Genomic DNA, 10,832 nt, shown 5'->3' on the forward strand with positions numbered 1-10,832 from the left:
TTTCTAAGTGATAGTTTCACTTACTAGACAGTGCAAAAGAGAGTTATTCCTCTCCCTAAGAGATAAATGATCTCGGATGGGAAAAGGGAGCCAAGAGGGTGAGAGGAAAAAACCCTGAGGCGACCTAGACTTGGAACCTGGTTGGAGGAGGTCCAAGAGAGGAAATGGACGTGATTCTTCAGAAAGGACGTTGTTGAGGAAGGGAGAGATGTTACTAGAAAAAGGGATTCTTGAGTTGGTTGGCTAGTGGAATTCCCCGTTAGACCTATTGTAACCACCCTCCTCCCACATCTACCCAGGTAACTGACCAACTGAGGTAAACATGTGATGAGAGGCTACTATGATAGGATTCAACCTCCTTGGTGACCTTAAGGAAATGGAATCAATAACCATACCTTCCACATCAGCAACAACACTTGCAGCAGGCAATCCAGCCACTCAGGCATCCTGCCCCCGGGTCCCACTGATTTTTTAGAACTCTTAACCTCTGGACACTCTCATGCTATGGGCATGGCAGTGTCTAGGGACCTCTGGACGCTCTCATGCTATGGAAATGCCAATGTCCAGGGACATCTAGACAATCCCACAAGCTTGCATGCCTGCGTTCGGGGACATTTCCCAGCAGACCTGTGCCAGTGTCTGTGGAATTTAAGGCTCTTTTCTAGCCCAGAATTTTGGCCACTACCTAGAACTTGTTGTGAATTCCATAATCCATTAAACACATGATTACAAGGCTAATAAACCCAAAATAAACTTTAGGACTAGGCCTGACCATCCCCAATCGAGATTGACATTCTGTCAAACACTTAGCATCAATGCAATCTATAGGTTTAGGATATCAGACAGAACATGAATGACTGGAAACTCTTATGAAACATGACAAGAAGGATCACCACCTTCACCCTTTAACTATTATGATGTCAATTAGGTATTTCATCCATCATTTTAACCATTACAAGTAAATACATGAAGTAACCATGACATGAACCAGTCAATTAACCATGCTTATAACCAACATAAAACCATGGAAATAACATTGAGAAAAAAACCATTAAATTCACATATAAACAAGTACAAAAGCAAGAGAACTTAGCTTTCATTAACCATAGGAAAATCCAACCAGGTTCAAGACTTCAACTTACCACCCAAACGTAGACATGGATGAACCAAATCTTTCTTTCAGGCAGTCACCCTCGTGCCATGTTCCAAGCATGAATGTGGGATCTCATGGATAAACCAATCCAAAAAAAACCAAGGGAATCTAGAGGTTAAGCCACTTCCACCCTCACCAAACTGTGATCACACCACAACCGGTGCTTCGATCACAAAATCGAACTGAACTTGGAATGCCATCCGGAATCCATCACTATCCTTAAGGAATTTTCCGTCTCCTTGTCTCTCAGGCTTTATCACAATCCAATCTCAGATTACTAGGCCCTAAACTGAGACACCATCCTCTCAGGCTTTACCACAATCCACACCATATCGCTAGGCCCTAAACTGAGACTCCTCCCTCATGCTGTATCGTGTATCCCACCAAAGCTGATCAAGGGATTCCTAGGCCTTTGGGAAAGAACTTTGAGACCACCTCCGCCCCAGATTCTGAAATCCATCCTGTAATTCCAAAGCTCAAAACCGAGATGCACATCCCAACACACCATGGCATCTGGAAAAGGCAAGGCTAGGCTGAAAACCACTGTCATAACTCGAAAAAACCATTCCACCAACAACAAGAGAACCATACACCAACATGCAAAGCCATGCATGTCAAAACCAGCTAGGAAATCACACATGCAATATGTTACCTGCAAGTATTCCCGTTGAAGCTACTTGATCCTTCTCTTCCTTCCTTGATCCTTTCTTTCCTTCCTTCCCCTTTTCTTTCTTTTCCTTCCTTGATCCAAAGCTAGAGTGCTCCAAGAAAACTATGTATCCAAGAGTGAGAGAGAGAAATAGAATAATGGGAGAACTCCAAAATTGAACCGACAAAAGTTACCAATTGATCCTCAGAAGCCTTTTATCAATGAGACCTTTATTTTCTTCGTTTTCCATTATTTTCCTTCATTTTCCTCCTCACATGCAACCTGTGACCTTTCACCTTAATTTTCTCCTAATTTCCTTTTATTTTCATAAATAAATGTGCAAAAAATGCCTTTTTTCCTTTTTATCCCTTTTTCCTTTTCCAATTTCCTTTAGCCATAAACACATCCAATGATGCCCACTAGGATATATTTGCCCAACATTCATCTTGGAATACATGTCCCTTACTTGTGGTCTTATTTTTTACTTTATTAACTTTTATTACACGGAATTTTCACTAGGGATGTTATAGAACCCTCCCCCTTGGGGAACACCATCCTTGGTGTTAAACCACACCAAGACCTCAACAAAACTGTTGAAAAGAAAACATACTTCCCATGGAGCTTTAAAACTTAGCTCTTTGGAGTATTTACAATGAAAGACCCACTCAAAAGCAAAACATCATGACACAATGACAAGATAACAACCATACCGCTTATTGGAGCTTTATAACTTAGCTCATGGAGGTATTTACATCCATATATATACATATACCAAAGCATGAGTAAAACATATGCCAAACATATACCAAACATCAAACCAAAACTGCTTTTCCTCAACTGACAAACAATGAAGGATACATCGCCCGCATCTGATCCTCCATCTCCCATGTGTCTTCTTCAGGCCCAAAGTGCTTCCACTACACTTTAACTTGCTCTATGGTTCTGTTCCTGAGCATAAGATGCTTCCACTGCAATATGCACTTAGGCTTTGGTTGGAACTCTCCTTCTTGCTCCACCTACAATAAAAACCAATCAATAACATGATCAACATCCTTTATATACCTCTTAAGCAATGAAATATGGAAAAATCATGGACTTTAACTGTTGGAGGTAGTGCAAGTCGATAGGTCACTGGTCCAATCCTCCCAAGGACCTCAAAAGGCCCGCAATACTGTGGTGCCAACTTGGCACATGATCCAATCCTCAAAGAGATCTTCTTGGGCTTGATGCACAAATACACATGCTCCCCAACTTGAAACTCCTTGAATACCCTATGCTAGTCCACATAACTCTTTTGTCTATCCTGTGTTGCCTTTATATTCTTCTTTATAACCTGCATTTCCTATTCCATGTCTGCCAACATATCCGGTCCAATAAGTACCTTGTTCACTAGATCACTCCAGTTGATGGGAGTATTACAACTCCGTCCATACAATGCCTCGAAAAGACTCATCGTCAATGATTCCTGATAATCATTGTTGTATGCGAGCTCAACCAATGGAAGATACTCCTCCCATTTCCTCTGTTAGTGCATCACGTACATCCTTAACATATCCTCCAAAATCTAGTCGACCCTCTCTGTTTGTCCATCTGTCTGTGGATGATAAGTTGTACTGAAGGCCAACTCTGTACCTAAACCTGCAAATAGCTCCTTCTAGAACTTGGAAGTGAACTTTTCATCCCTGTCCGACACAATATTCTTCAGAACACCATGTAATCTCACTATCTCTATGATGAAAACTTGTGCCACCTCACTGGATGAATATGTAGTCTTCACTAGAATGAAGTGAGCTACCTTGCTCAACCTGTACATCATGACCATAATAGAATCATGTTGTCTCACTTTCCTCAGAAGACCTATAGTGAAATCCATGGAAATGACCTCCCATTTCCATTCCAGAATCACAATAGGCTGTAGTAGACCACTAGGATTCTTACATTCTACCTCTACCTGTTGACAATCTAAACATCTAGCCAAAAACTCTGTCACTTCATTCTTCAGATTCGACCAATAGTAGAACTTCTTCACCATCGTCAACGTATTTTGATATCCTGGGTGACCTGAGTATGGCTTCACGTGAAACTCCCTCAAGATAAGCTTCTTGAGCTCACAAAAATTCGACACATAGATCTTATCTCTTAATCTCACCAAACCATCTACTGTGAGACGATAGTCTGCATCCTGATCACCTGTACCTGTACCTTCACCTGTACATATACATGTGCATGTACCTATACTCTACTGTAACCTGTGCATGATCTCCATGTACTCGTCATCCCACTATCTTGCCTGTAAGATCTTATCCTATAACTCTATCCCATAAGAGCTCATAACTGCTATATGATTTACCTATACCTTCCTGCTAAGAGCATCTGCAACCTAGGTCTCCTTTCCTTTGATGCATCTGATCTCAAAGTCAAACTCATTAAGGGTGGCCAACCATCTACCTTGCCTGGCGTTTAGATTCGACTGGTCAAACAAATACCTCAACCCACTGTGATCACTCATCAATACAAACCTCTTGCCAAGAATATAGTTCCTCCACATCTTCAATGCATGTATTATCGTTGCTAGCTCAAGATCATGCGCCAGATAGTTCTATTCGTGCTCATTCAGTTTCTGTGACTCATAGCTCACTACTTGCCCTTCTTGCATGAGAACTCCACCAAGTCCTCTCTTGCAAGCATCTGTACACACTAAAAAATCCTTGTCCGGAACTGGAATCTTTAGTATTGATGCATGCGTCAACAACTCCTTGAGCTGCTCAAAACTAGCTGCACATTCTTCTGTCCATTCAAACTTCTTACCTTCCTCTACAATGATGTGATGGGATATGTGACGTGTGAAGATTTCATGATGACCCTCTTGTAGTTACCTACCAATCCCACGAATGATCTCAGCTCATCCACATTCTTAGGAGTTTCCCACTCCATGATGGCCCTTATCTTTCCTGGATCTACTGCTATGACTTCCTTGGAAATGACATGTACCAAGTAATGCACCTCTGTATGAAAGAAGTTGCACTTGTTAAGCTTAGAATACAACTGATGCTCTCTTAGCAATCTCAACATTGTTGCTAAATGCTCGACATGTTCTTCCTCATTTTTAGAATATACCAATATGTGATCAATGAATACAATAAAAAACTTGTCCAGATAAGGATGCAACACACTATTCATAAAACACATAAATGTAGCTGGAGCATTAGTCAAACTGAATCAAACTACAACAAACTCATAATGCCCATACCTGGTTTTGAACGTAGTCTTGAATAATCCTCTTCCTTGATGCGTACCTGATGGTATCCCCATCTCAAGTCGATCTTAGAGAACACTACTGCTCCCTTCAACTGGTCAAACAATTCATTGATCCTCAGCAATGGATGCCTATTCTTGATTTTTACCTTGTTCAACTACCTCTAATCAATGAACAATATGAGAGTGCCATCTTTCTTCTTTACGAACAACACTAGTGAACCCCAAGGCAATACAACTGGCCTAATGTATCCCTTGTTAAGCTTCTCCTTTAACTGTAATTTCAACTCTACTAGTTCTTGAGTGCTCATCCTGTAACGTGCCTTCGATGTTGGTGCTGCCCCTGGCACCAACTCAATAGAGAAATCCACTTCCCTGTGAGGAGGTAACTCTAGAATCTCTACTGGAAACACATCCTGATATTGTTGCAATACAGGGTACGTCTTGAATATTTCTTCATCCTCAATATCTTTGCCTTGTCACTAGATATATGTGATGAAAACATCACATAACCTTTTTTGCTACTACACTTAGCTTGTATAGCGGTAACCATCCTCACTGATGTAGCCTTCTTCTTCCACTTCAAAGTTCTATTTTCCCCATTATCATCCACACACTCAATGGCCTTGTCAAAGAAATCCACTTTGGTCCTATGAAGGTACAACCAATCCATACCCAAAAGCATACTATACAATCCCAATGGAAGTACATTCAAATGCGCTGCTGTTATAGACATTTTTGTGCCTTACAACATGAAGCATGAAATGTCAATAATCTAAGGGATCCAAAGTCCCTAAACATGTTGTTCCTACCCCTAGAGGAACAAGGTCAGCAAACCACAGCACTAAATATCAGTTCTCCACCTGAAAACACTCAAAAACAAGCTAATTCTGGATCATGTCAACTGCTCCACTGAGCATCTGCGCTGAATGTCAAGAGCTCCACTGTCTACCTGCGCTGAATGTCAACTGCAAAGAAGGCTACCTGCGCTGGGCGAGTTGGGACATGTGGCACAGTCATTCCTCAAGGTGTCAATGCCCAGGAAGCTTCCAAAATGACACTTGGATCAGGGAATTCGACTTGTGATGAGTAAGAGGGTCTAGATCTCCAAGTGGAAGCAAGAACCTCCAAATGGATTCAAGAACTGAAGAATAACTGAAGTGGGAGAGGACACTAGTCAGCTTCATGCCAGCTTCAAGCTGACTCATCCTTTCTCCAAAATTCCTATATATAGAGCTCTCTCATGAGGTCTATAGAGGCTGGAATCTTGTGAATGTAAGGAAGTGCTGTTGGTTTGAGTATAGAACTATTGGGTGATTTGCTTGAAGGAGGTGAAGAGGAGATTTCTTTCTGTTGGGAGGTGATGCTGGATTGGGCCTTTTATGGTTGTATCACTTCCTGAACTTTACTTCTTCCATTAATAAAGCATTTGAGGTTCTTCTATATGCATGTGTCTCAATGGTGTATTGCTATACTTGTGTATTTGATTTATTCTAATCCTTGAATCAATTATGAATGTATGCTTCTTGTAGTTTCCCTCTCTTGCCATTTTGCAGGATCTTGGTGTAGTTGGGTCAGTGAAAGAGCAAGGAGCTGGGAGCAAGCAGCAAAGAGAGAAGATTGGATCAATCATTAGCGGAAGACAACGGTTAGTGGATCTCTTTCTCCCCTCTCTTACATCTCATAAAGAAGTAATCTCGAATAGCTTTGCTTTGATTGTTGCTGAGGTACTATCACCCTTAGAGTGGGATAGGGTCATTCCGTATTGGATACTTTTCCCAACAACAGCTGCTATAGGAATACCATTTAACTCAAATGCACAAGATCCTACCCAATGGTGAACTTTCTTCTTTGTACCTGTATCCAATTGTACCAACCAAGATTATGCATGCACTTATTTTCTCAACCCACACTTATCCACTAGGTCAGGATTAATATAACTATAGTTACATCCAGGATCAATCAAAATAGAAACAACTTGATCACAAAGCTTACCATCCATCTCAATGATAGATTCTTGATGATTCACTTTCCTGTTATCCACAAATAAATAGATTTGAGGAATTCTATGAACAACATCACAAACTGTATGCGCCTCTCGATAACTATAGATCCGGGGTCTACCACCCTGATACTGTGGACAAGCCATCTTACGATGATCCTTGCCACATATCCAAAACTGCAATGGTTCTCTACCATCGCCTCTAACCTACTACTCTCCATATACCTTCTCATTTGTATTGAACTTCTTGTAAGGGACTACATTTTCTTTCTCACTTGCATCTTGAGGTCTTCCTCACTTTGGTGGACATTTACCTTTAGCTTTCTCATTTCCTTTCAAGTCATGCTTAGGCTCAACTTTGCGCTTCAATTGCTCATAACAATGTTTCAAATTTTGGATGGCCTCCTCCAACGACCTAGGCTCATCGAACTCAATCCGGTATTTGTATGCTACTGGAAGTCCACTGATGAATTTTTGAACCTTAGCCTTGTCCTCCTTGAGGTAATGCACATATCTCAACATCTCCAAGAACCTGCTAATATACTTATCATTTGTCATGGAACCCATCCACAACTCATAAAAATCCTTAGCTTTGTCATCAAATTATCTCTTCGACAAATACTTCTTCTTGAAGAGCCTTTCAAACTCATGCCAATTAAAATCATCGTCATGTATACCCTTAACATTCTTCACATATTCCCACCAAATATCTGCTTTACCTTTGAGACTGAAAGTGGCTATCTTTTCTTTCATGTTTTTTGAAGACTCATGCAATCTAAAGAACTTCCTCATACCAAGCAACCATGCCTCTGCATCATGTGATTTCTTCATCTCTCCATTAAAGGTAGGTGGATTTTCTTTCTTAAAATCATTCGGCAAGTATCCCCTATCACTCCTCATGTAAGGACGATAACGATGACGATCATGATGCATGTTCGAACCAGAATGAGAATAGTACATGTTTCCATCACCTCTCCTATCCGGAGTGTCCAAAAACTTGCCATCTATGACTGTGTCATCTCTGTCTAACCCGTGACCACCATTAGATCTGCTGCCATATGCCCCATTAGTGTTGTCCTCCTGCTCATGGCTGACTCGAAGTGGTCCTTGTCGCTGCAATTCTAACAAACTCTGAAGTAGTATTGCATTAACCTCCTGCTTGTTTCTCTTGAGCCTGCATGAATTTGTCATTGTCCGCCTTACAATACCTTATTTATTCCTTCAAGCTTCTCAATGTATCTGCCAAATCAGAAGAGTGCCCAACACCACACTACTCATTCAATTCATAGGGAGAGTCTTTGTAGTCTACCATCTTGCTAGCCATTTTGATCTCTTTCCTGCAAGGCATACTATGTCAGCTAAACCAAATCACAATAATTCAACGTACCTTAGTATACTTCGGGGAGGATACCTTGTCTGCAAGATCAACAAATCAACGTGATACATGTACGATATAATCATGAAAACATATAAAATATAACACATAGGCATGTAACCATATGTCCATCATTCTAGCTAGAGTCTAGTCATTAATGCATGACCATATCAACTACACATTCCATGACCTCATGCGTGACAACAACAACCATATCACTGTATACTGATCGTATGCAAACATAAACAACATGTACCCAATCATACACCCATGACAACACACTTCACACAATGACATCCTTATTCCCATGGTGACATCACTATGACCATGACTAACACCATGCATATGAAACAACCATTCAACGCTGACTTACACACGTGCAACCAACATGAATGCATGACCAACACACAACCCATCCAGTCTGAGGGTAGAACCATGCTCAGATACCAATCTGTAACCACCCTCCTCCCACATCTACCCAAGTAATCAACCAACCGAAAAAACATGTGAAAAGAGGCTACTATGATAGGATTCAAGCTCCTTGGTGACCTTAAGGAAATGGAATCGATGGAAACACATCAATCATACCTTCCACATCAACAACAACACTCCCAGGAGGCAACCCAACCACTCAGGAATCTTGCGCTTGGGTCCCACTGTTTTTTTGGACCTCTTGACCTCTAGATTCTCTCATGCTAGTGTCTAGAGACCTCTAGATGCTCCCACAAGACTACATGCCTTCGTCTGGGGAAATTTCCCAGTAAACTTGTGCCAATGTTTATAGAATTTAAGGCACTTTTCTAGCCTAGAATTCTGACCACTACCCAAAACTTGTTGTAACTTCTAGAATCCATTAAACACATGATCATAAGACTAATAAACCAAAAATAAACTTCACGACTAGGCCTGACCATCGCCTACTGGCACTGACATTCTATCAAACACTTGGCATCAATGCAATCTACATGTCTAGGATATCAGACAGAACATGAATGACTGAAAACTCTTATGACATGACAAGAAGGATCACCACCTTCTCCCTTGAACTATTATGACATCAATTAGGTTTTACATCCATCATTTTAAATATTACAAGTAACTAATGAAGTAGCCATGACATGAACCAATCAATTAACCATGCTTATAACGAACATAAAACCATGGAAATAGAAGTTGATATAACAACCATTAAATCCACATATAAACAATTAAAAAAGAACGAGAACTTAGATTTTAATAACCGTAGGAAAATCCGACCAAGTTTGGGACTTCCACGTACTACCCGACTGTAGACATGGCTGAACCAAATATTTCTTTTGGCCAGTCACCCCTATGCCATATTCCAAGCATGAATGTGGGATCTCTTGTATAATCCAATCCAAAAACAACCAAGGGAATCCAAAGGTTAAACCACCTCCATCCTCACCAAACCGTGATCACACCACAACCGATGCTCCAATTAAACATCCGAACCGAACTTGGAATTCCATCCGGAATCCATTACTCTCCTTGAGGAATTTTCCATCTCCTTGTCTCTTAGGCTTTACCGCAATCCACATTGGATCACTAGGCCCTAAACCGAGACTCCTCCCTCAATATTTACCATGTATCCTGCTAAAACTGGTCAAGGGATTCCTAGGCCTTTGGGAATGAACCTTGAGACCACATCCACCCAGGATTTCGACAAAATCCATCCAGCGATTCTAAATATCAAAACTGAGATAAACATCCCACCACACCATGGCATTTGGAAAAGGAAAGGCTAGGCTTAAAACCACTGTCATAACCCAATAAAACCATGCCACTGACAACAAGAGAACCATACAAAAACATGCAAATCCATGCATGTCAAAACTAGCTAGGAAATCCTACATGTAATATGTTACCTGCAAGTATTCTTGTTGAAACTGCTTGATCCTACTCTTCCTTCCTTGATCCTTTATCTCCTTCCTTCCCATTTTCTTGCTTTTCCTTCCTTGACCCAAAGTTAGAGTGCTCCAAGAAAACTCTAAGTGTCCAAGAGTGACAAAAGTTACAAAATGATCCTCAGAAGCCTTTTTATCAATGAGGCCGCTATTTTTTTCATTTTCCTCCTCACATGAAATCTGTGACCTTTCACCTTACTTTTCTCCTATTTTTTTTCATTTTCATAAATAAATGTGCCAAAAATTCCTTGTTTCCTTTTTATGCCTTTGCCTTTTCCAATTTCCTTTAGCCATAAACACATCGAGTGATTCCCACTAGGATATTTTTTCCCAACATTTATCTTGGAATATGTGTCCCTTACCCATGGTCTTAGTTTTGCCTTTATTAACCTTTATTACATGGAATTTTCACCAGGGCTATTACACCTATAAGGTCTAAGACAAACCTAGACAGACCTAGTGTGATCACATAG

This window comes from Pinus tabuliformis, chromosome 4_2 (genome assembly GCF_031772625.1).
Source record: "Pinus tabuliformis cultivar Carrire ecotype Pingquan chromosome 4_2, CPIR1, whole genome shotgun sequence".
Taxonomy (NCBI): domain Eukaryota; kingdom Viridiplantae; phylum Streptophyta; class Pinopsida; order Pinales; family Pinaceae; genus Pinus; species Pinus tabuliformis.